Here is a 25,667-nt window from a genome sequence, read left to right on the forward strand (position 1 = left end):
ATAATATTGTTGATAGTTGTAGTTGTGCTAATGATGGTGCCATGTCTCATCTCCCTACTGCAAAGGGCCCTGCAGCAGGTGATGGGGGCGGCATTTGTAGCACAAATACAAAAAGGGGGAGTTGTTCGGGGATACAGCGGGTCCATAGACCCCTTGACAGAAGAGACAGAGATTGCAGTGTACCCATAAGAAGGCCGCGAGTTGCGTCGTATAAGGACAACGTAACAAAAAGGAGAAAGAAGAAGATTGCTTGAGAGAACAACGAGAGTTAGGCTGTGAGAAAGCCAGATTTTGAGCAATGTGAACAGGATTTCAATAACCAATCGTATTGTAGCTACGAGCGCGTGTGCTATGTCACCTAACCAATTGAATGCGTAGAAAGAACGCGTGAACGGAGCGTGAACAAAAGATTAGATATATAAGAAAGCCAAGTTTGTAATAAAGAGTGCGCTTAACTTAACTCTTCAAGGAGAGTCTTGTCATTTGTCCGTCCCGACTGAAACGACGTTTTTGTTCTTTTCTTTCTTCTAGTGAGCTGCTTCTGGGAGCCGTAGCTACCAACTTCACCTTCCTGCCTAAACACATGGCAAATTCCTACAGATACGGCTGAGGAGGCCCTTTCCCGTGGCGTCGGGTCAGGAGGAGGCGTTAGGACGATGCATGTCGAGGAACGGGGTTGTTCAGCTGCGCTCTGAAATGAAATGAAAGTTTTATGTTTTTTAGAAGTTGCCTTCACACCCCCAGCATCGGTCCCTGCCACAAGTTACACAGCAGATGGTCTCACACGATCTTGCAGCCAGAGGTGCCTCGCTACCAGAGAGCGATCTGTTTAATGAACAGGATACAGGCCAGGAGGGATCTCTGGCCTCCAGCTCACGGCAGTTGTCCCGGCTCCCCCACGCCACACGCTGTTCACGTAGCGGGAGCGAGAGGCCTCTGTTCCTACCGGGGTGTCCTTGGTAGTGCCAAATCCTCCCCAGTGCCAGGAGGGGATGAACTAACCCAGTGCCTGGGGTCCTGCAGAGCACAAAGAGACCCAGCATCTCGTCATCGGATGTTGTGCAGAATCCCGGCCTTTTCTGGGAGCATGCAGCGGTGGGTGCCGTCTCCTCCCGGTGTCACGCACTCAGGGGAAGTGCAGCCCCCTCCGAGGGGGACCCAAAGCTCCTTGTTTCCCAATGAGGAGACTAAAAGACCCGAGAGCAGGATTTGAGGGAGGGCTGGGCAGGGGAGCGTGCCACCGAGGGATGCTGCGTGACCTTCCCTCGCACTCTCCAGGTCCTTGTTCCTGTCTCTGCGTCACTCCAGGCAGCGCAGCACAGGCGACAGTCACAGAGGCATTTGCCGTGTGGCACAAGGAGGCTGCGGGTGCAGCTTCGTCCCCACAAAGCTCGGCTGAACCACCTTGGTCCTTTTGCCCCCTGAAAAATACTGTTGAAAGCAAAAAGCACTTGCACACAGAGCCCTTGGTAGGGGCCGGAGACACCCAGCCACCCCGAGCCCCTTCCCTCCCCAGCAGGAGCTGGGGGGGCTATTGGGGGGGCCGTTGGGAGGGGGCGGAGCACAGGGAGCCCCAACATTCCATCCTGGAAACGCCAAAGAGTCCTTAGCAGCCGAGAGACTGAGGGGACCCACCATGGCGCTGCCACCTCGGTGGCTCCCACTGTGTGGCCCCCGCGCCTCCCCGGCGCCCCAGAGCCTTCAGGCTTTTGTGCTCCCACAAACCTTCTACCCCCAAGGCAAGGAACGACCCCGACCCACAGCCCGCGGACACTCTCGGGGCCAACAGCGCAGGAGGTGACCATGGCTCCTGTCTCTCTTCCAGGCGCAGCCACCCTGTTCCCACCGCCCGGGCAGCAGCTGCTCTTCCCCACAGCCTGGGCACCCCCAGTGGGGGCAGCCCCACAGGCCCCACCACCAGGTATGGCACCCCTGTCCCCTCTGCCACCCCGACACCATCAGCACCCTGATGGCCATGGGGGGTGGCTCGGAGGGTGCCCTGGACGGTGTCCCCGGCCCAGCACGGCTCCATTCTACCCACACAGGGCTGCACAGGGCCCCATGCGGCTGCTGCTGCTTCAACCCACGCTTCGGGTGCATCGAGTGGACGGTCACCAACGGGCCTGCACCAGCCAACGCCACCCTCGGCCATGACGCTGCTCCTCCGTCGGGCGCTGCCCTGTGGGGCCCCGGGGGCTGCGGGACCCTCCCGGCCTGGGCAGCCCCTGCCACCCCCCAGGGACAACACCCACCACCCCAACTGACGCAGCACCCAGCCTATGGCAACCAGGGCACAGCGGTGCCCACAGTCCCCCCGCTGCTGTTCAACTCCATCCCCGGACGCCAGCACCTCAAGGCCACCTCCGCGGGAGCACCCCCTGCCAGCTGTGTCCCCACGGGCACCTACTTCCCCCCCAGCCCTGCTGCTGCCCCCCACAACGAAGCTCCTGCTGACCTGGATGCCAACTTTGAAGTCACCAAGGACATGCTCCTCCAAGAGCCCCTCTGGCTCTTTTTTTCCTCCTTGGACACGGTGGAGGTCTCCCAGGACCCCAACACCACCATTACCACACCTGGGGACCCCGGTGGCATCATCAGAGAGGGGAGAGACGTGGCCCCAGCACCCACCCAGCTGCCAACATCCATCCCTGCCTTCGAGAACACCAAGGAATGGTCCTCAGAGATCAACAGCTCCAGCAGGGCCTCCCCCGCGCAGACACCCCTGGGCAGCAACATCTCCTGGAGCACAATCAGCTCCCCAAAGAGCAACATCTCTCCCAGCGACATCTCCTTCGAGAGCGACATCTCCCCAGAGCTCACCTTCTCCCCAAAGAACATCACCTACTCAGAGCAGGACATCTCAGAGTATGACACCATCTCCCTAAAAAGTGACACCTCCTCGAGAAGCGACAACTCCTGGGAGAGCGACGTCCCCCACAGCCAAGCCCTCGGGGACGCGGCCGGCCACCTTGCTGTGCCCCACAAGGTGCCCCTCAAGGAGGCCCCGAGCCTCTTGGACTGTGATCCCGGTGGCACCGGCAAAGCCGCCCCCCTCTGCGACGTCGACTCCCTCTCGCTGCCCGAGGAGCTGCTAATGCTCAGTTACAGCATGGAGGAGCTCCTGGAGGGTGCCCGCATCCTAGAAGGATTCCTCTACGGGACAGAGAGCGACGTCCCCAGCAGCTCCTCTGCTGTCCCCAACAGCCAAGCCCTCGGGGACACAGCTGGCCACCTTGCTGTGCCCCAGGAGGTGCCTGTCAACTACTTTGGCGTGGAGGTGACCCAGAAGGCCGTCGTCGTCCTGGAAGATATCTTCTCCAGGACGAAGTCCCAGGAGTCGTGCGGGGACACGGGGAGGGAGCTGCCGCCAGCCCAGCCTGCCATGGCGGAGAAGCAGGGGACGAAGCGGGGGACAAAGCAGGGGATGAAGCGGGGGACGAACTCCCCATCGCTGCCACCCAGGAAGCACAGGGCTCTGGTGGACAGGCCGGGGGTGGCGGGGGGGAAGAGACGCCCCACAGCGAGGAGACGCAGATGAAGGGGGCGCAGGGGGGGTGCATTTGGGGGGTGGGGGGAGGGTTGTATTTAGGGGAGGAGGGGGGGGGCAGATTTAAGGGAGGGGACTGTAGCTAGGGGGGTGGTGTGTTTGGGGGGGGGTGGGGAAAGGGACATGTTTAGGGGAGGGGGGGTTAGAGTAGCTTCGATAGGGCCTTTTCTCTCCTGTTTTTCCATTAAAAGTTGTAGCGGGCAGTGTGTTTGGGGAGGTGGGTGTGTTTAGGGGAGGCAGGTATATTTAAAGGGGGGGTAGTGTATTTTGAGAGATGGGGGGGTGAGTTTAGGGGAGGGGGATGCATTTGAGGGAGGGGGGGTTAGAGTCGCTTCGATAGGACCTTTTCTCCTGTGTTTTTCCATTAAAGGTTGCGGTGGGCAGTGTAGTTGGGGGGAGGGATGTGTTTAGCAGAGAGGGGCGCGTTTGAGGGAGGGGGGGTTAGAATAGCTTCGATAGGGCCTTTTCTCTCGTGTTTTTCCATTAAAAGTTGTTTCTCCAGCCCTGCTCCGTGCCTGTCTGGGAGGGGATGGAGCGTGGGGGACAGCGGGAATCAGCCCCCACCAGGTGCCACAGCCCCACATGGGACCCCAAAGGGCACCGAGGCCCCCCCCCAGGACCGAGTCACCGCCAGTGGGGTGGCGGTGGCGGGGGGGGGGACTCCCCTGTCCCCTTTCCCAGGGGCAGCCAGGACAGACGGGTCCCCGCCAGACCCACAGACACGGCGCCACGCAGAAAGCAGCACGGAGTCCCCGGGACAAAGACAGACCTTGGGGAGTGGGAGGGGACGGACACACACGACCACAAGGGCTGCCAGGCCTTCGGCTGGACCCCGGCCAGCGTCCCCTCCCGCGGGGACAAGCCTCGGGGCAAAGCCCCCAAAGCCTCGGCACAATCACCCCCGTCCGCGGCTCTGCAGCCCGGCTTTGCCTTCCTGCGCTGCCCAATCACCCCAAATCACCCCCACAACGGCCAGGGGGGAGCTGCCGGCCAGGCAGGGACCCTCCTCCCCTTCTCTGCCTGCACCTTGGGCTGCCCCGACACCAGCCCGGGGGAAAATAAGGAAAGAAATAAAGAAATGACGGCAGGGGCCAAAAGTGCCTGGAAACCCCAGCTCTTTATTGCCCGTTCCCCCTCCCAGCTCCACAGCCCGGGGCCAACGCAGCCAAGGGCGCCTTCGGGCAGCGGCCGCCCCTCTGAGGGTCCGGCGCGCAGAAGGTGCGGGGGGACGTCCCCGGTCCCCGCCGGGGCACCCCCGGTGTCGGGGGGAGCCGCTGCGGGCCCCGGGCGGGCGCAGTCCCCTTGGAATCGGCAGGGCCCGGCGCAGCTCCCGGCACCGCTGCTGCTCCGTGTCCGGCCTCCCAACCCCCCCGCCCCGAGCACCCTCCTGCACCCAAAACTCCCGTCCCCTGCAGCAGCTGCACCGCCACCGCCCACAGCTCTCGGGGGCTGTGGGGAGCTGCTCTGCGCCAGACAAGGAGGAAAAGGGAAGAGAAAGACCAGAACCCAAACTGCAGAGCTGACCTCGAGTTAACTGCAGGGCTGCCCAGCACCGCACACAGTGCTCCAGGTGAAGCCGCGCCAGCGCTGAACACAGCGGGACAATCCCCTCCCTTGGCCGCCTGCTTCTGCTGTGTTTGATGCCCCCCACGATGCGCTTGCCCTCTTGCTGCCAGGGGACACTGCTGGCTCCTCCTGAGCTGCTCACCACCCCCACACCCCTTTCTGCAGGGCTGCTCCCCAGACGCCCCCTCCCCATTCCCACTGGTGCCGCCGTTACTCCCTCCATCCCACCTGCAGAACGCGGCACTTGGACTGGTTCAATTTCACGCCGCTCAGGATTGCCCAACGCTCCAAGCCATCTAGAGCCTTCTGCAAGGCCTCTTGGCCCTCAACACACTCAACAGCACCTCCCAGTTTGGGATCACCAGCAACCTTCCTAATGGGGCATTCAGCTCCCAAAATCCCGGGGAGCAACTCTGCCCACCCTTTTTCTGACAATTTGAAACTCAACCATCAATGGGCACAAACTGGAACATAGGAAGTTCCACCTAAACATGAGGAGGAACTTCTTTACCCTGAGGGTGGCAGAGCACTGGAACAGGCTGCCCAGAGAGGTGGTGGAGTCTCCATCTCTGGAGACATTCAAAACCCACCTGGACGTGTTCCTGTGTAACCTGCTCTAGGTGACCCTGCTCTGGCAGGGGGGTTGGACTAGATGATCTCCAGAGGTCCCTTCCAACCCTATGATTCTATGATGGCTGCAGCCAAGACCTTCCCGTCTCCCACGAGTCCTTCTCCGCTCACAACCACCATGTCTCGCAGGGCATCTTTCCTCGATGGCCCCCCGAGCGCTGCTGACAAGAATCATAGAATCATAGAATTGTTGAGGTTGGAAGGGACCTTTAAGATCATCGAGTCCAACCTTTAGCCTACCCTGACAAGAGCCACTTCTAAACCATGTCCCTCAGTGCCCCATCTACCCTTTTTTTAAACACCTCCAGAGATGGTGAATCCACCACCTCCCTGGGCAGCCTATTCCAATGTTTAATAACCCTTTCAGTGAAAAAATGTCTCCTAATATCTAATCTAAACCTCCCCTGACATAACTTGAACCCGTTTCCCCTCGTCCTATCACTTGTCAGCAGGGAGAAGAGGTCAGCCCCCATCTCTCTACAACCTCCTTTCAGGTAGTTGTAGAGGGTGATAAGGTCTCCCCTCAGCCTCCTCTTCTCCAGGCTAAACAACCCCAGCTCCCTCAGTCGTTCTTCATAAGGTTTGTCCTCCAGGCCCCTCACCAGCTTTGTAGCCCTTCTCTGGACACGCTCCAACACCTCAATGTCCCTCCTGTAGCGAGGGGCCCAAAACTGAACGCAGTACTCGAGGTGGGGCCTCACCAGTGCCGAGTACAGGGGGATGATCACTTCCCTAGTCCGGCTCACCACACTATTCCTGATACAGGCTAGGATGCTGTTGGCCTTCTTGGCCACCTGGGCACACTGCTGGCTCATATTCAGCCGGCTGTCAACCAACACTCCCAAGTCCTTTTCTGCCGAGCTGCTTTCAAGCCATTCTGCCCCAATCCTGTAGCACTGCATGGGGTTGGTGTGACCCAAGTGCAGGACCCGGCACTTGGCCTTGTTGAACCTCATACCATTGGTCACAGCCCATCGGTCCAGCCTGTCCAGATCCCTCTGCAGAGCTAACCTACCCTCAAGCAGATCAACACGCCCGCCCAGTTTAGTGTCATCTGCGAACTTACTGAGGGTGCATTCAATCCCTTCATCCAGATCATTGATAAAGATATTAAAGAGAACCGGCCCCAGCACCGAACCCTGGGGGACACCACTTGTGATTGGACACCAACTGGATTTAACTCCATTTACCACCACTCTCTGGGCACGGCCATCCAGCCAGTTTTTTACCCAGCGCAGAGTACACCTGTCCAGGCCATGAGCAGCCAGTTTCTCCAGGAGAATGCTGTGGGAAACGGTGTCAAAAGCTTTGCAAAAATCCAGGTAGATAACATCCACAGCTTTTCCCTCATCCACTAAGTGGGTCACCTTATCATAGAAGGATATTAGGTTTGATAGGCATGACCTGCCCTTCAGAAACCCATGCTGACTGGGCCTGATCACCCTGTTCTCCTGCATGTGCCGTGTAATGGCACTGAGGAGGATCTGTTCCATGACCTTCCCAGGCACCGAGGTCAGACTGACTGGCCTGTAGTTCCCCGGATCCTCCTTCCGGCCCTTCTTGTGGATGGGTGTCACATTTGCTAACCTCCAGTCAGCTGGGACCTCTCTGGTTGTCCAGGACTGCTCATAAATGATACCAAGTGGCCCGGCGAGCACCTCCGCCAGCTCTTTCAATACCCTTGGGTGGATCCCATCCGGCCCCATAGATTTGTTCACCTCCAGGTGCTGAAGCAGGTCCCTCACCATTTCCCTTTGGATTAGAGGGGCTTCAGTCTGCTCCCCATCCCTGTCTTCTAGTTCAGGGGTCTGGGTGCTCAGGGAACAACTGGTCCTACTGCTGAAGACTGAGGCAAAGACTTCATTAAGTACCTCAGCCTTTTCCTCATCCTTGGTCACTATGTTGGCGGCCCCATCTACTAGAGGACAGAGATAATCCTTAGTCCTCTTCCTATTGCTAATATATTTATAGAAGCTTTTTTTGTTGTCCTTGACAACAGAAGCCAGGTTTAGCTCCAGCTGGGCTTTAGCCCTCCTGATTTTTTCCCTACATAGCTTCACTACCTCTTTGTAGTCGTCTTGAGTGGCCTGCCCTTCCTTCCAGAGGCCATAGATCCTCTTTTTTTCCCGAAGTTGCAACACTAGCTCCCTGTTTAGCCAGGCCGGCCTGGCTAAAGAAGTTCCCATCTCCCACAAACTGCAGGAACTGCCCAGCCCTGCTCCTCACAGCACCAGGGGCTTCCCACATGCTGTCTGGGAAGATGAAATCTGCCAGAAGGAGAAGGGCTCCTGACACAGAGGTGTCTCCTCATCCCCTAGAGATTCAGAGACTCATGGCCTCAGTGCCGGCATCCTGGCTGGGCGATGGGTCACAGACACCCGCTGCACCATCATGGCTGGACCATCAAACCTCTCCCTTGGGTACGGTGCGACCCCTCCACCCCTGCCCTGCCACCCCCCCAGCACAGCCTGGCACCTCCAGTGCAGCCCCCCAGCCGTGGGACCGTCCCACCGAGCCCCACTCACCCCAAGGACACCCCACCTCTGGGAACGCACCAAGGCTCCAGCCAAAGGCACTTGCACCCACAGCCCCCGGTAGCTGCCCATAGGGGCTGCAGGCCCTCAGCCCCCCCGAGCCCCTTCCCTCCCCAGCAGGAGCTGGGGGGGCTGTTGGGGGGGCCGTTGGGAGGGGGCGGAGCACAGGGAGCCCCAACATTCCATCCTGGAGACGCCAAAGAGTCCTTAGCAGCCGAGAGACTGAGGGGACCCACCATGGCGCTGCCACCTTCGTGGCTCCCACTGCACGGCCCCCACGCCCCCCCGGCGCCCCAGAGCCATCAGGCATTTGTGCTTCCGCAAACCTTCTACACCCAAGGCACGGACAGACCCCGACCCACCGCCCGCGGACACTGTCGGGGCCAAGAGCACAGGAGGTGACCATGGCTCCTGTCTCTCTTCCAGGCGCAGCCACCCTGTTCCCATCGACCAGGCAGCAGCTGCTCTTCCCCATGGCCTGGGCACCCCCAGTGGGGGCTGCCTCACAGGCCCCGCCACCAGGTATGGCACCCCTGTCCCCTCTGCCACCCCGACACCATCAGCACCCTGATGGCCATGGGGGGTGGCTCAGAGGGTGCCCTGGAGGGTGCCCCCGGCCCAGCACAGCTCCCTCCCACCCACAAAGGGCTGTACAGGGCCCCATGCGGTGGCTACGGCGTTGACCCACGCTTCTTCCACATCAAGTGCATGGTCAACAACGTGCCTGCGCCGGCCACTGCCACCCTTGGCCATGGTGCCGCTGCTCTGCCAGGCACTGCCCTGTGGGGCCCCGGGGGCTGCGGGACCCTCCCGGCCTGGGCAGCCCCTGCCACCCCCCAGGGACAACACCCACTGCCCCACATGACGCAGCTCCCAGCCTACGGCCACCAGGGCACAGTGCTGCTCGCAGCCCCCATGCTGCTGCTCACCTCCATCCACGGATGCCAGCACCTCAAAGGACAGCCTGCAGGCACCAACAGCTCCGGCACGGCCATACCTGCACTGACACCCCCTGCCAGCCACATCCCCACAGGCACCTACGTCTCCTCCTGACCCATTGCAGCCCCACACAAAGAAGCTCCTATCGACCTGGATGCCAACATTGAAGTGACCGAGGAGATGCTCCTGCAAGATGCCCTCAGGTTCTTTCGTTCCTCCCTAGACACAGTGCAGGTCGGCCAGGACCCTGACACTGCTGTCCCCACCCCTGGGGAACGCGGTGGCGCCGGCAGAGAGGGGAGAGCGGTGGCCCCAGCACCCACCCAGCTGCCAACATCCATCCCTGCCTCTGAAAACACCAAGGAATGCTCTTCAGTGACCAACAGCTCCAGCAGGGCCTCCCCCACGCAGACAGCCCTGGGCAGCAACATCTCCTCAAACACCACCATCAACACAAAGAGCAACATCTCCTCAGAAAGCGACACCTCCTCAGAGCATGACATCTCCCCAAAAAGCAACATCTTCTCAGCGTTCTACATCTCCCCAGAGCGTGACATCTCCCCTAAGAGCAACATCTCCTTTGAGAGTGAAATCTCCTCAGGGCGCAACATCTCTCCAAAGAGTGACATCTCCTCGGGGCGCAACATCTCCGCAGAGCGCAACACCTCCTCCAAGAGTGACACCTCCCCAGAGCACAATTTCTCCCCAAAAAGCGACGTCTCCTCAGAAGACAACAGCTCAGACCACAACATCATCTCCCTAAAGAGTGACACCTTCTGGAGCAGCGACAACCCCTGCGAGAGTGACATCTCCTGGGAGAAAGATGTCCCCAGCAGCACCTCTGCTGTCCCCCACAGCCAAGCCCTTGGGGACAAGGACGGCCACCTTGCAGTGCCCCAGAAGGTGCCTTTCGAGTACTACAGCGTGGAGGAGACCCTGGAGGCCATCCGCATCCTAGAAGAATCCCTCTATGGGACAGAGTCCCAGGAACTGTGCGGGGATGTGGGGATGGAGCTACCGCCGGCCCAGCCCACCGTGGCGGAGAAGCGGGGGACAAAGCGGGGGCCGAGCCCCTCGTCGCCGCCACCCAGCAAGCGCAGGGCTCTGGCAGGCTGCCCGGGGGTGGCAGGGGCAAAGAGACCCCCCCAGTGAGGAGACAGAGATGATGGGGGGCAGAGGGGGGTGCATTTGAGGGGTCGGTGAGGGTTGTATTTAGGGGAGGGGGGTGGGGGCAGATTTAAGGGAGGGGATTGTATCTGGGGGGGTGGTGTGTTTGGGGAAGGGTGGTGCATTTGGAGGTGGGGTAATGCATTTTGAGAGATGGGGGGGATGTGTTTAGGGGAGGGGGGCTTAGAGGGGCTTTGTTAGGACATTTTCTCTTGTGTTCTTCCATTAAAAGCTCTTTCTCCAGCCCCGCTCCGTGCCTGTGTGGGAGGGGAGGGAGCACGGGGGGGGTCAGCGGGAATGGGCCCCCACCAGGTGCCACAGCCCCGCTGAAAGGGGATTTTCATTCATACCTGTCCCTTGTTTAACTTGGACGTTCAAGCAGCTCAACTTTTTCTGACTTACTTCTCCCTGTATACACATCACACTCTCCTGCAATCAGCCTTTCCTTTTCTCCTGACTTGGCCTTTCCCAGCGAGTTCTTGGCTAGTGGTTTTCTTCAAAGCTGCTTTAGTGCTGCTGAAGGATGTTGAAGCGACAGCTCTGGCGATCCAAGCACTGTACTCGCCCATGAAAGCCTTCCAGCTCAGGCAGCCGCAACACAGGATTCACAGCTCCTCGCTCCCCTGGACACGCTTCCAACCTCCGTATGACCCGATTCCATGACTATGGAGCTGGAGAGGCTGCAACCAGAGTCCCAAACGCATGGGGAAGATGTGGCAGCCATAGGGGAAGAAAGAGAGGTCAGCGAGTGCCATCTCACACCAAGCACCCCACACTTGTCACATCACTCTGTCTTTCAGTCTGAACTCCCACCCACACACCAAACACAAGGACAGACTTTGCACTCCGGCCACTCTCATGAGCACCAGCCCTTGCTCGCTGCATTAGCAGCACACCCTCCTTCATACACCCACCAGGAACGTGTGGCAGCACCAAACATCTGCAGTGAGCTTTGTGTTGGCTACAGCCCATGCCAGAGAACGACCCCAGCCCCCAGAGGGAAGGTGACTTTGTCCCATGGCTCCTCCATCCATCCTGCAGCCTGCCCACAGCAGGAAGAAGGCACAACGGCCTGCACCAAAGGAGGAGCAAAAACCAGTTCCTCCCATGGGCCACCCGCAGCCGAAACACAAAGCCCTCTCACACCTCTGCTGGGCTGAGCTTGAAAACGCTTCCAAAGGGTAATGTGGAAAACCCTGTTGCCGGAGCAGCACCAACAGAATTCTGCCCACGGGACAGCTTCAAGCAGATTTACACCTCTGTGCAATGGGAGACGGCTGAGCCCTGAGCAACCAGGCCTTGCATTTACTGCTTCAAAAAACCCCACATTAAAAAAGCCCACACCAAGCGCCCTGCATCTCTGCAGAGAGCTCCACCTTCTCCAGCTGACAGCCAGCAGGAGGCAGAAGAGCCAAAGCCCCAAAGCACAGAACCCCTCAGAGGTCACCAGATGGGGGCCTCTAGGGGGGTTGTTCTGTCCCTCGAGCCAGGATGAGCCCTGCTCCCCCGGCACAGCAGCTGCTGCTCATCCCCAACGCCTCACAGGTCAGCACCCAGGAGGTGCCCCAAAACACAGGCCCTCAGGAGCCACGACACGGGACGACACCTCTCCCCGGTGCAAGGCCCACACACCGGCCGCCCCTCCCCACACGGACAGCCCCTCCCCCGGGGGTCCTGCCCCCACGGCCAGGCCCTTCCTGAGGGCCGCCCCCAGCCCACAGGCCCTGCTCCCCCGCAGAGCGCTCAGAGCCTCCCACAGCCGGACGGACACTGACCTCAGCGGCGCTGCGACCCCTCACACAGCCCGCCCGGCCGCCGCCCCCGGCCCGGGCACACACAAACCCCGGCCCCGCCGCCGCTCTGAGGCAGCCTGGCCGCCGCCGGGCCTTTTATACCCGCCCCGCGCACGCGCCCCCGTCACGTGGCCCGCCCGGCCCCTGCCCTCATCCCCGCGTGCGGCAGCATGGCGGCGGCGGCCCCCGCTGAGTGCGGGCCCACGACGGCCCCGGCCCCGGCCCCCCGGTACGTGCCCGGGCCCCCTCCTAACCCCCCTCGGTACGTGCCAGGCCCCCCCCCAACCCCCACAGTACATGCGCAGACCTCCCCATAACCCCCCGGGTACAGGTATGGCCCTTCCATAACCCCCCTGGTAGGGGCCAGGGCCCTCCATAACCCCCCCACTACGTGTACGGCCCCCCCATAACCCCCTCCCGGTACATGCCAAGCCTCTGCACTGCCCCCCCAGTACATGCCCGGCCCCGCTGTCCCCCCAGCAGCCCCCTGTCCCCCATGGCCCTGTCACACCGCTCCCCCCATGGCTGGGGTGACAGGGGTGTGATGTTTCTGTAGGTTCCTCACCTCCAAGGAACAGTTCCATGCCTACCTGCGGGCCCGGGGCGAGCCCAGCGGCGGGGGCGAGGAGGAGGAGGAGGAGGAGGAGGAAGAGAAGGTCGAGGAGGAGGAGGAGGTCGGCAGCTGCCAGAGCGAGCCCCCCGTCAAACGAGTGAAGTCAGAGGACCTCGGTCAGGACGGGGAAAGCCGAGAGGATGGTGGAGCAGCAGAGAAGGAGCCCATGGATCAGAAGCGGGCCTGGGGGCAGAACAAGAGCAGGCCGTGTACGAAGCCCAAGCGCTACGAGCAGAGCAGGCTGTGCCTGTGGGTAACGCAGGTAGGGTGCGGGGGCCCTGCTCTGCGCTGCTCTGGGGTGGGGGATTTGGGACCCCGGTGATCCCTCCAGGGCTGCATTGATTTGGAAGTCTAGGGAAGCACACTGGAGAGACGCACCAGGGCAGGCTCCCAGCAGGGAGCGTGTAGCAGGGGGCTGCGCCAGCAAAACCAGCTCCATTGGCTGCCTGGGAGAGGGTGAAGCAGGATGAGCTGAGTGGGACAAGTAAAGCGTCAGCTTCCCCGAAGCGGTAGTGCTAAAATGTCCCCTCAAGTGGGTACGTCACCGCCCTTCTGCGGCACGTTACAGCAGTCGGCTTCCTGGGAGCGTTTCGTGGGGCACCCAACATCACCTGGGGAGCGACGGGTGCTTGGAGCAGTTCTGGCCCCTCTCCGCGTTCATCCTTTAGCCAGTCTTGCATCCCTCTAGATCTGTAACTGCTTTGAGTTTTCTCCAAGGTGAGCACTGAAAACAAACGGAGCGGTTCCAGTTTCTGGTTCTTTTCTCCAAGTGATACATTCTCTTGGAATAGTTGGGGCTCTCGAAGAAAAACCAGTGATTTCCTGGGTTTCCCACTGACATTTAGCCAAGGCAAGTGCTACAATTGCTACCTGGAATATCCTTCTGTTTAACCACTGCTGCTTCAGCTCTCCTAACGTGCTCCTCCATCCTTCTTGTTTTCCAGCTGGAAATCCAAGGCAAGCTATACTTGGCTCCGCTGACCACGGTAGGTGGATAATTCTCTCCTTTTGTCCAAATTTGCCATTGCCACATCTGGAACAGAGCAAATCTCCTGACAAACCATCTCTCTGCTGTCTCTTTCAGGGCGGTAACCTCCCTTTCCAAAGGCGATGCGAGCGCTTTGGGGCAGACGTCACCTGTGGAGAGACGGCTGCGTGCACAAACCTGCTTCAGGGCCAGTCCTCCCAGTGGGCTCTCCTCAAACGGCATCACGCCGAAGGTAATTTTTGGGGTGCGGGTGGGTGCTATCATCTTGAGAACCAAAGAAATGATAACTCGCTTCTGAGGAGAAAAGCTGCTGCTTGAATTCATGCAGCCTGTCCCCCTCTGGCAGCCGGAGGGAGCGTTTCCAGACACGATGACCAAATGCGCAGAGCTCCCGAACCAGACAACTGAAGTGGACTTTGTGGACATCAATGTCGGGTGTCGCATTGACCTGGTCTACAAGAAGGTAAGAAGACGTTCTGCAGCGCATTTTCCCCCCTTCAATAGATGCGTGTCTTTTGCCTCATCTCCTGTTACCCGATCTGCTCCTGCCAGTCTGATCCAGAGCTCCCGGTTCATTTATGGGCACTAGACCTCAGCGAGAAGGCAAATAAGCTGATCAAGGAGCAGGGAATGGTGAGCTGTGTCTCCCTGGCAGCAGGCAGAAGTTGGAAGGGAAGGGGCTGTGGGGTTTTTTTTGAGTCCCTTTTCTGCAAGTCTTGAGGTGCTGCAAGTCTTGAGATGCCAAGCAGCAAGCGGTGCCCATCCCCAGGTTAGGAGAGCTGAGCGTTTTCCCCATTTTTCATTACCCGATTTCTGAGTTCACACAACACAGTGCAGGAAACTGGTTTTCTCCACTCCTACGAGTCCTCAGGCACTGGCTTGAAATGACTTTGCAAGCTCAAAGGCAGCCCCGCACACGCGCCCCCGTCACGTGGCCCGCCTGGCCCCTGCCTTCATCCCCGCGTGCGGCAGCATGGCGGCGGTGGCACCCGGGGAGTGCGGGCCCACGACGGCCCCGGCCCCGCCCCACCGGCCCCCCGGTACGTGCCTGGGCCCCCTCATAACCCCCCGGTACGTGCCCGGGCCCCCTCATAACCCCCCGGTACGTGTCCGTGTGAGAAATGCTCCTTATCCAACACCAACGGCTCAGGCCGTGAACGATACGAAGCACGTTGTATTTGAACATTCCCGCAAGAACGGGCGACCTAACAAGCAGGCACAGTTTTGGTTCTTGAAACACACCTTCTTATTTCCTAATCCCTGGCCGAATTTTCCCTCCCATTTCCCATTGGTTGGGTACTCCAGGCTTCACAGCCTCTCCGGAGCGCCTCAGATCCTTCCCGGATGTCCTGCCCTCTCTTTACTTCTCCTTATGTTACACCTAGAGGGATTATCTGACTAGTTTATTTCTTTCCTTTTTGGTAAAATTGCCCAATGTCACTAGCCCTGGGTAAATGTTTGACCACACTTCTAGTCACTAATCTGGTCGGAATCAGTTTGTCCTTCTGTCCGTGCGATAAGAGATGTTCCACAAGCCTTTGCTGGAGCCTCTTTGTCTAGTCGTTCCCTTATCGTGTCACCTCCGATGGAAACAGCTTTTTTCCACTGCAAAAACAAGACCTGCTTTTCTTACAATTTCTCCCTTCCCTTTTTCATAATCTTACTGCTTTTTGCGTTTCTAGGGCATGGTTCCGCATGAGGCCTCTAGGGCCGACAGCATGATGTTACATTCTTCTTCTCAACAGTTTTTATTTTCTTCTTCTTCTAGATGAAGCATTTTTCCCGGCTATGGGGGAGGGTCTGCTTCCATTCGTTTTGTTAGGACAGTTTCAATCAATCACTGAAGTAATCCTCGCACACAGAGAATGATACAGCATCCTACAGCCGCTAAAACTCCTGCTACCATTATAAGAGAAGTCAATATTGATACCGCCACACCTTTCCATTTCCCAAACCAGGAATCCAGCCAACCTGTCCGTGAGGTGTCTATTCCAGAGTTCTCAGCTCACTCATCAGCTAGACTGGTGAGCCCTGGAAGGGCTTTAGTTATAGTACCATCTGGAGCTGGATTGTTGGGGATGAAGGTACAGCGCCGATTCCCTAACATTAGACACACCCCTCCCTTCCCCGCTAAGACCATGTCCAGGGCGATCCTATTTTCCCATGCCATTCGGCTGGTTGCATCCAATTGTTCCGCTATTCCCTTTTAATGTATCTCTGGTATAATTAATAAACTTCTGTTGGTTATAGTGAAATATAATTTATCCAATCAACATTTTTGTTTATAGTTACCCACCAGAAAAGGACAGATTTGAATCCTGCTCCTATCTGATTCCTTGCTTTGTGTTCATCTGGGACCCCTCTAGGGACTCCAATGGGATCTCTCTCTAGATCCGTTCATCAAGGGATACACCTCAACTTCTTTTCACTCTATTGCCTGAGCTCAGGGATCCTGTTCCTTTTTCAAATGCCAGGGTGAATGGTATTGCCAATTGTACCATTCCACATGTACCTTTCCAGTTAGCCGGCAACACAGATCGCAAAGTCCTCCCTCCACAATACCACCAGAGATCCGCCCGAGGCACTCGTAACGCTGAGCCGTTTCCTCTTACATCCTTGGTCACATTCAGAGTTTCAGTGCACAGGGTAAATCCCCCCCAGGTTTGGCAGCATTCACGCCCTGCCGTGAGAGGCACGCTGGACGGTTCCCAACTGCTGTGGAAAATTTAACGTCTCTAGACTCCAAGGCAGGAAACAGTAAGGAAAGTGAATGACAAGTCTCATTTCCCCAGGCGGTCTTTTCTTGGTAAAATGCTATCATACACCACATCCCTATGGAATCTTTCGTCCACCCTCAGGGAAAAGGGACGATCTGTGCTGGGGGCCTTCCTGTGGCACAAGCAGAGCAATTGCTTTGGTTCAAACTACTAACAGTATATTACACCCTATTAACAGTATATTTTACCCAAGCATTCGTCTCACCGTACCCTCTTTCAATCTCAAATGTTTGTCTAAGACCTTTAATCTCAGAAACCGTTACCAAAGCTGGATCATTCGGTGGTTCCCACTGTTGTATTACTGGGAGTTTAGTAGTCATAGTTGTCCCTTCTGCTTAACTGCTATTTTCCAGTACGTCTATTCTAAATCTTCCCCTTGGATCCCTTCCAGACACATCTGCTCCTATTCCATATATTAGGTCACTTGATCCACCCGTCATCCACGGTCCACCCTCCAATTTGGGTGGTCCACCACACTCCACTCCATTGTTCACAAAGTGCAGGCTCAGGATATCTCTCTGCGACCCTCCAAATTTCTGGGCACGGGTACTTGTTTTCGCCACTCCACTCTCTTTGGGCCTCTAGATCCCCACACTCCAGTACTTGTCAGGCATCAAAGCATATGGTCTGTGGGGTATCTGGATGTATACTCCGTAGGTGATCTGGGTGTACACTCCAGCTTCCTAGTGGGAAACACAACGCTGCCCCTATGACCAGCATCATCGCAAAATGCTTCTTAAAATTCATGGCATGCACAGCTTTATATCTCCCGACTGGATAATCCTGCCCCAACCTACGGCTTATTGTCTCTTTAGGGTTACTCGCAGCGGGCTGTCAGTAGAATGTACAGTCCACTGTTCTACCAGATCTGTTGGCGGGGGTTCAACTGGTCCTTTTAGCCGAGTGTAGTGAGTCCAACCCCTGTCGGCCGTCCTCACTGCAGTCCCAGTGGTCAGTAACACTTGGAACGGGCCTTCCCATTCTGGTTGGAGCTTGGTTTCCTTCCAGGATTGGATCAAGACCCAATCTCCCGGTCGAAAGGCATGGACTGCAAATTCCAATGGTGGCGTTTGGGCAAGAAGTCCTTTATTTCTGAGGAGAGAGAAAGAAGATGACAACCCCAGTATACAGTTCTTAAGAAACATATCTTTAGTTTCAGAAGCAGGCAAGTCTTCTCTGTTACCCATATAAGGTAGTCCAAAAAGCATCTCATAGGGCGAGAGACCTGTATCTTTTCTAGGAGAAGTCTGGATCCTCAACAATGCTATTGGTAAACATTTAGTCCATGGTAATTTGGTTTCTAAAATCAGTTTCGACAATGGTCTCTTAATGGTCTGGTTTGTCCTCAACTTTTCCTGATGATGGGGGATGCCAGGGGGTATGAAATTCCCACGCTATCCCTAGACTTTCCATAATTCCTTGAAGGATTTTAGAAGTAAAATGACTGCCCTGATCTGAGTTTATATTCTCCACTAACCCGTATCTGGGAAGAATTTGTTCTAGTATTATCTTAAATACCCCTGCTGCAGTAGCTGACACCAAGGGGTAGGCTTCCACCCATCCAGTAAGGTGCTCCACCAGGACTAAAAGATCTTTTCGCCTGCCTGTTGGTGGCAGTTCAGTGAAGACTACCTGTATACTTTGGAACGGTCTCAAGCCGGGCTCTCCTCCTCCTGAAGACTGCTTTCTCAAGGCTTTCTTGTTTGCTTTCTTACAAATAATACATCCCTCGCAAATTTCTTTGGCCATTGTCTATATGCCAAAGCATCTGTACTTCCACAAAACTATTCGCACATTGCTTGCGTTCCCCAATGGCTTCCCTGTTGTAGCACCGTCACTATTTCTCTCATTGTTGGTCGACCATTTCCCTTCCATCAGGCAGAATCCATTTACCACGTCTCCACTGTCCCTGCTTCTGTCATTGCTTCTCCTGCCCCAAGGCCACCTCTTTTGCCACCTTGTCCGCTAATCTGTTTCTCCTTGCCGTAACTGAATTGCCTCTCTGGTGACCTTGAACATGTACAACTGCTGTTTCACTTGGTATTAATATATTAGCTTTATAAGTTCTTCATGTAAAAGTTCTTTCCCTTTGCTATTTATTAGTCCTCGTTCTTCCCAAATTTTACCAAAGGTATGCACTACCCCAAAGGCATAATGAGAGTCTGTATATATTGTTCCTTCCCCTTTCTCCAATTAATTTAAGTGCCTGGTTTAAGGTATACATCTCACACGTTTGAGCAGACCATGCACTAGGTAATTTTTCAGATGCTTTTACTTGTTGGCTCACTCCGTCCACCACCGCATATCCATTACACTTCTTTCCTTCTATCACTCTTGAAGAACCGTCTACGAACAAATGAAGACCCCCAGATAGGGGTTCTTCCCTTAAGTCAGGTCAAATCTTAGTCTGGTACTCAATTACATCTAAGCATTCGTGTGTAAGTTCTTCCTCCTTTGCCTCTACTTTTCCACAAAAAGCTCGCTGGGTTAAGGCAAGGGCTGGTAGTTAAAACCAAATCATCCTTTTCAACTAAAATTCCTTCATACTTCAGTATTCTTGAATTGGTTAGCCATTTTGCCATGGTTTGGGCTAAAATGGTTTTTACTTGGTGAGGGGTGCTACCTTCTAGCATTCCCCTGGCCGCCCTCGGGAAATGGGATCTAAGAGTTTAGATAAATAGGCCACTGGCTGCCGCTTATCCCCCCCCACTCTTGAGTTCCTAACGCAGCCCCTTTGTCTACAGTTACAAATAGTTGAAAAGATTTCTCCAAAGAAGATAAGGCTAAAACTGGAGCTCTAATTAGTCTCTGTTTTAAATCTTCCACTAAATCTTCCTCCTCTTCTGTCCAAACCAATACATTTGGTTCTTCAGCTAACAGTTTGGAATATAGTCCTTTAGTCTTTTGAACACACCCCTCTATCCACAGTCCACAGTACCCAGTCGGCCCCAAAAATTTTCTCAGTTCCCTCTTGGTCTTTGGCGGAGGTAAGTCTACTATTCCTTTGATCCTCTCAGGATTTATTTTTCAACTCCCTTCCCTGACTAGATGTCTTAAGTACTTCACTTCTGTTTCCACATATTGCAATTTTTCTTTTTTATTATTTTTTTGGAGACCCTCAAACCTTGCTGTCCCAAAAAGTTCAGTAACTCGTGGCTGCTTTTACCCTGCCTTCTTCCTCCCCACATACCAGTAATCATCCACACACTGAAGCAGGGCTACTCCCAATGGAGGGCTGAATTGTTCAAGCACTTGTTCTAACACTTGCCAAACAAATTAGGGGATTCTGTAAATCCCACAATGATAACACCCTACCGGTGAACCCCGAGCTGCTGGTAGGAGTGGCTGGGGCAGTCCTCGTCCCGTTATTCAGCCCTCTTCCTCGCCCCCAAGTAACAGTCTAAGGGGTCCCACTTCGGGGATTCAATTTCTTTGTCGATTGAAACATCACCGACAGTCTGGGCTGGGAACATATAAAATGGATTTGGGCGTTCCTGAATCTATTCATCTTGACCCAGCAAGAAGCATATTCACCTTCTTCTACTTCCTTATTATTCCTTATTATTCGCATACATGTTTAAAGTCTGACAGACCCAGTCTTCATCAGATCCAAATTTGGGCCAAAATACACTAGGAGGTCTTATGGGTTCTTTGGTCCAAACAAATTCAAATGCAAATGCAAACATGTCCCCCCTGGGACACCTCTGGGATCCTCTAAGACAGACACAGGACTCCTAGGACACCCCTGAGACCCTTCCCAGAATGTCCACGGCCCCCCCGGCCCCTCCGGGATGCGGTCCAAACAAAACAAATCATTTTCTTTTTATCTTTATCCCTTGTACAAGAAGAATCATTCCAAAACCTCAACATTCTCCCCTAAAGGACTGTCTGGGGGAATGTTCCCAGGGTCTTTCTTATTATCCCCTTTTTCATCCCTAGGCCTAGAATCCTTATTTCCCATTCTGAACAGAGACTTTCCTTACACCCCTTCCTTTCGCTTCGTCCTTCTCCAGCTGCACCCCTCGCGGGACTACAGAACCGCGGATCTGGACTCCACACTCGCTTCGTACCACAGTACGTCTCAGTCACTCACACACAAGTCTCTTAGAACGTCCCGACCACCAAGGCAATACTTTAACAGTCCAATTTTCCTTACCTTGGTCCGTGCACGGAGTTGCCTGGTCGTACTCTCTGTGCCTACTGCACCTACCCCTTCTCCCCCTGTGCTTCACAGAGTCTGCCGTACAACTGGGTCTCGAGACCTTAGTCGATTCCTCACGGAATCCCTGCCGACGATCCACGAGACCCTTGAAATCAACAGGAGGCGTCTTCCCGTCCTTCGGCGACAGGGACTCCCAAGAAGATGACTTCTGCTCCCGGACGAGCCCCCAAATTGTGAGAAACAAGTTCCGGTCTGAATGAAATAGGCTCAGGCAGAATCCTCTGTGAAGCACATTTTTATTCACGTTCTTGCAAGAGCGGGTGACCTATCAAGTAGGCACACTTCCAGTTCTTGAAACACACCTTTTTATTCCCTAATCCCGGCCAAATGTTTCCCATTGGTTGGGTACTCCAGGGTTCACAGTCTGTCTGAGGCACCTAAAATTCTTCCCGCATGTCCTGCCTCTGTTTACTTCTCTTTATGCTACACCCAAAGGGATTATCTGACTAGTTTATTTCTTTCCTTTTTGGTAAAAGATTGCTCAATGTCATTAGCCCTGGTTAAATGTTTGACTCCCCTTCTAGACACTAATCCAGTAGGAATCAGTTTGTCCTTCTGTCTGTGTGATAAGAGATGTTCTACAAGCCTTTGCTGGAGCCTCTTGGTGTTAGTCATTCCCTTATCATGTCACCTCCGATGGAAACGGCTTTTCTCCTCTGCAAAAGCAATACCTGCCTTTCTTACACCCCCCCCCCCCCCGGCTCCTGCTCAAGCCATGGCCATCAGCGGGAGTTGTGATGAGTCGCACTTGAACTGTGGGAGATGGCTGGCAACATAACCAAAACCCTGTCTGGAGTGGGAACCTGGGTATCTTGTTCCCATGAGAATATGACTGTAGGTCAATTCTCCTACTCCATAAACAGTGGACAGCCCAAGAGCCCTTTGAGCTCTCCTGCACGGCAGCGCCTGCACGACAGGATCTCCTCTGGGGTGGGGACGCTCACTTAAGGTTCTTCTCCTCGAGGCTGAGAGATTCCTTGCCGCAACAGATTCTCGGTAAGTGACTAATAGCATGCTAAACTTTGAAATCTTAGCTAAGGGATCTAAGGATTGATTGCGCATATAGAATCCTTTAGACATAAACCGTTGACCAAGTCTGGGACTAGGATTGGATCCAGCCGCAGCCAGACTCCTCTCTGAGAAGGAGTTTAGAAAGCCAGGGGCTCCTTTCTGAACCTCGGGACTCAACGGGAGGGTCTCCCTGAGAGCTTGTCTGACCCCGGCCTCTATGCAGTAAATAATCAAGTGTGCCCTGGCATCGAACCTCGTAAAACACTGTCGCATTCACTGCTAACTTTGTTAAATCACTGTTTTATGTTAATAAACATTTCACTACTCTCTTACAAGTGAAGTTATTCACTGGGCTCCGCCCGTGACACCTGGCCTAGTCGGCAGGATGTCAGGAGTTATCACTGATTATTTAGGGAGGCATGGAGTGAACCCGAGCCCCAAATTCTCAGAGGAATGGGCTGGTGATAATTGGTCCAATTGGGAAGTCGTTGAAGAGTACTTGAAAGCCATTAGGGGCCCTACAAAGGATGGAAAAGATAAGGGAGTCGTCTGTAAAATGTTAGGCACTTGTTTAGAAGCCGAGTACCAAGACAGGGAGAATAGGAATAGGAGAGAGCAGGAATTAGAGAAGGAAATAGAGAGCAGGAAGGCAGCTGAGTTACTGATATCTTTTAAAAATGAACAGCTGCAAAAACGATTGCAGGAAGAGAAGGAGAAAAGGCGGAAATTGGGAGAAAAGGTCGAAATGATGCTTATGCAGGCTCCCCACCCCCCTGACATCGTACAGATTAGGAAACTGATAGTATCCCCTGAAGATTGGGACGCAAACATTTGGGGTGATCCCGATGATAGCGAGTCAGAAGACGATGTTCCTTTTTTCCCCACAAATCCTCCTGAATATGAAGCCAGACCCATTGTTAAAACAGAAGGAACTGCGGGATCTCGGGGTGCTAATCCACGGCATACCACGCGAACCAGTCCCTGGGGTCCGCTGCAAGGGACAAATTTGCAAAACAGATATAGCAGAAACCCCGGTGACACTGAAACTGAATCCTTGTGGCGAGTATGCTTAACTGGCGGTGACCGAATCATGTTAAGCCGGTGTGAAAAATGGTGAAGGTGTTGTTGGCTTTCGCCATAATAACACGGCTATAAATCTTTGACTTATAAGGATAACTAACCTTTAGTAAATTAGGAAACATGAGAAACCTCAAAGATAACAACTAACAGCAACTGTGGAGAAAAACATCATGAAGAAAAACGTCCGAGAGAAACAAAAGAGAACTTCCCCAAAAGACTCCACAAGTGATTAACAGAAGGAAACAGATGCACAGGAGAAGGGAGCTGATGATAATCGATCCTACCAGAAGGAAACACATGCACGGGAAAAGGGAGCTGATCCTACCAGAAGGAAACAGCTGCATGGGAAAGGGGAACTGAAGATCATCGATCCTCAGAAACAATTCAGAAGGAAACACACACATAGAAGAGAAAAAGGACTAATAATAATCAATCATTATCAACAATTACTCTGTCTAAAAGAGGTATTAAAGTTGAATTTAAAATAAATCGAGTCCGAAATAGATTCAATAAATATTTATTGAGGTAGGAAGGCAAAAGCAGTGCTGGGCCGCCGGGGAGTCGCAGCTCCACCAAAGGCTCGCAAATTCAAGCAAGCTGAGCAGCTCTTTTTATCTTCACGGAGGTCGGTTTCGACATCTTCAGTACGCCCCGCTGTAGCTTCTTGCTTGAGGTAGTTTAGATAAAATGTCGCTCACAGAATCAGCTCAAAATAATACATTCCAATAACATTGTGGTTAAGCTTTTTGTCAAACAGGAGTTCCCATGTTGGTGTAGCAAGATAACATTGTGGACATGTCTCTTCTGGTTAAACAGGGAGTTCTCAAGACTGCCACAATGGGTTCGTTCCTCTTGCTTAACTCGTTTGATGAGCAAATCACCTTTAGTTACTTATTACAGAGGGAATACGTATGCAATATTGAATGTATATAAGACATGGTTGAAGTGTTAGCTGGTGTGCCTCTGACTTGAGTCATGCACCCAGCGCTGTGCTTTTGCTTTATTGGCTCTGTCCCTATAATAAAATAAGTGCCATTTCTCTTTAAGGGATCTGGCTATTTATTACAATTTGGGGGCTCGTCCGGGAGAATTCACTTGGTCCCAGTGGGCTCCGAGACCCCGAGCAGGAGGTGCACCCCACCGATTTCGGCGGCCTGCTCGCAGGACTTCCCGGTGCCTGTTGAGACTCCAAGCTGATAATGCCACGAGAGGAGGGACTCATAAAGCAAAAGGGGTAAGTCTCCCCAGGAAAACCCGCGGTAGCCCATAATTCTTGTGCACGAAGACCCAGGCAAGAAAACAGGACTGTAAGTACTGCTTGGTTGGGCGGGTTTGGGGCTTGATTGCTGCGTGTGTGGAACTCGGACCGGACAGTCCGGATCTGGGGAGCGAGTGTGGAGTCTTTCTAAGCGCGGTTCCAATCTCCCGCGAGGGAATTGGCCGGTGAAGAGACGAAGCGTCAGAGATTGAGTGAAAGACAGCCCCGGGAAAATTGGGTGCTTGACTGCTGTGGTGAGCGGAAGACAGCCCCAGGGAAAAGGGGAGCGGGAAAGTGCCGGCAGATATACCCCAAGACAGTCCTTTGGGGATAAAATTGGCTCATTGGAATATTGATCCGGCTACTAAAAATAAGGCTAAAGTTAAAATGATTCAGTATTATATGATAGAATGGACAAAGGAACCTCTACGAGCAGACCATTTGTATTGGCCTAGATATGGGCCCTTTGAAGGGTGGATGTGCCAGGCTTTAAACCTTTGTGTAAACTCTAAAGAATCCTTCAGCCCAGAGGAGAGGGAATATGCCTCCTGCTGGAAAGGGGAGATTTGGCCAAAAGGAGTTAGTACCTTTAAAATAGCTGAGATCTCAAGGGAAGGAAAGGAGAAGCGGTGGGATCCTCTGGAAGTTTTGCCCCCTCCCTACCGCCTCCCTCTCCTGGAAAAGAGCTGACACCTGGTGCTAGAAGAAGGTCGGACAGGTCTCAGAGGTTCATTGAAAAAGTATCACTTCCAAACTCTCCTAGGTCATGGCAGAAACCTTCTGTTAAAGTCAAGGAATTGGAAGACCAAGACACGGTGCAGGAAAGCCCAGGAGTTAGTTTATTCCCCTCAAGGGAAGTACCCCTGGGGGGAGCACAAGGGGGGATAGGATTTGTAAACGTTCCTTTGACTCCCACTGAAGTCAGGAACTTTACAAAGGAATTAAAAGGGTTACTGGAAGATCCAATAGGCCTATCAGAAAAATTAGACCAATTCCTAGGCCCTAATATTTATACCTGGGAGGAAATGCAGTCGATAATGAGTATAATATTTTCTCCCGAAGAAAGGCAAAGGATTAGAAGAGCTGGGATGAGAATTTGGGAAAGGGAAAATCAGCAAGGCCCACCTGGGGACCAGAAGATGCCAATAGTACACCCAAATTGGAATCAAAATGATGTAGAGGGTCGCAGGAACATGAGTGATTATGGAAATGTAATTATTAAAGGTTTAAAAGAAGCCGCTCCTAGAGGGCAGAATGTAACCGAAGCATTTGATGGGCAGCAGGGAAGGGAGGAAACCCCGACCGAATGGCCTGAAACGCTGCGACCTGACATGAGGAAGAGATTCAGAGAGTCCCGCAGGGCAAACATTGCTGAGAGTTCCAGTTGTTACACGTGCCTGGCCAGACATTCGAAGAAAATTAAGAGAAACCAGAGCACTGGCAGGATCGGGGCCTGAACGAATTACTGAGGGAAGCTCAGAAAGTATATGTACGAAGAGATGAGGAGACGGCTAAAGCAAAAGCTGAAATCATAGTAGCCAC

At 54.4% G+C, this 25,667-nt stretch overlaps 1 long non-coding RNA gene across 1 annotated transcript; it reads right to left on the bottom strand.

Moving 5' to 3' along the window:
• LOC134509590 (uncharacterized) lies at window positions 1-12,236 on the bottom strand. The gene is made up of 3 exons (XR_010069356.1): window positions 12,159-12,236; window positions 10,734-11,063; window positions 1-691 (listed from the first exon to the last, which is right to left on the bottom strand). It is a non-coding gene; the product is annotated as an uncharacterized LOC134509590 (long non-coding RNA).
• Window positions 12,237-25,667: the final 13,431 nt, after the last annotated feature.

Source organism: Chroicocephalus ridibundus, unplaced genomic scaffold (assembly GCF_963924245.1).
Source record: "Chroicocephalus ridibundus unplaced genomic scaffold, bChrRid1.1 SCAFFOLD_92, whole genome shotgun sequence".
NCBI classification, from domain to species: domain Eukaryota; kingdom Metazoa; phylum Chordata; class Aves; order Charadriiformes; family Laridae; genus Chroicocephalus; species Chroicocephalus ridibundus.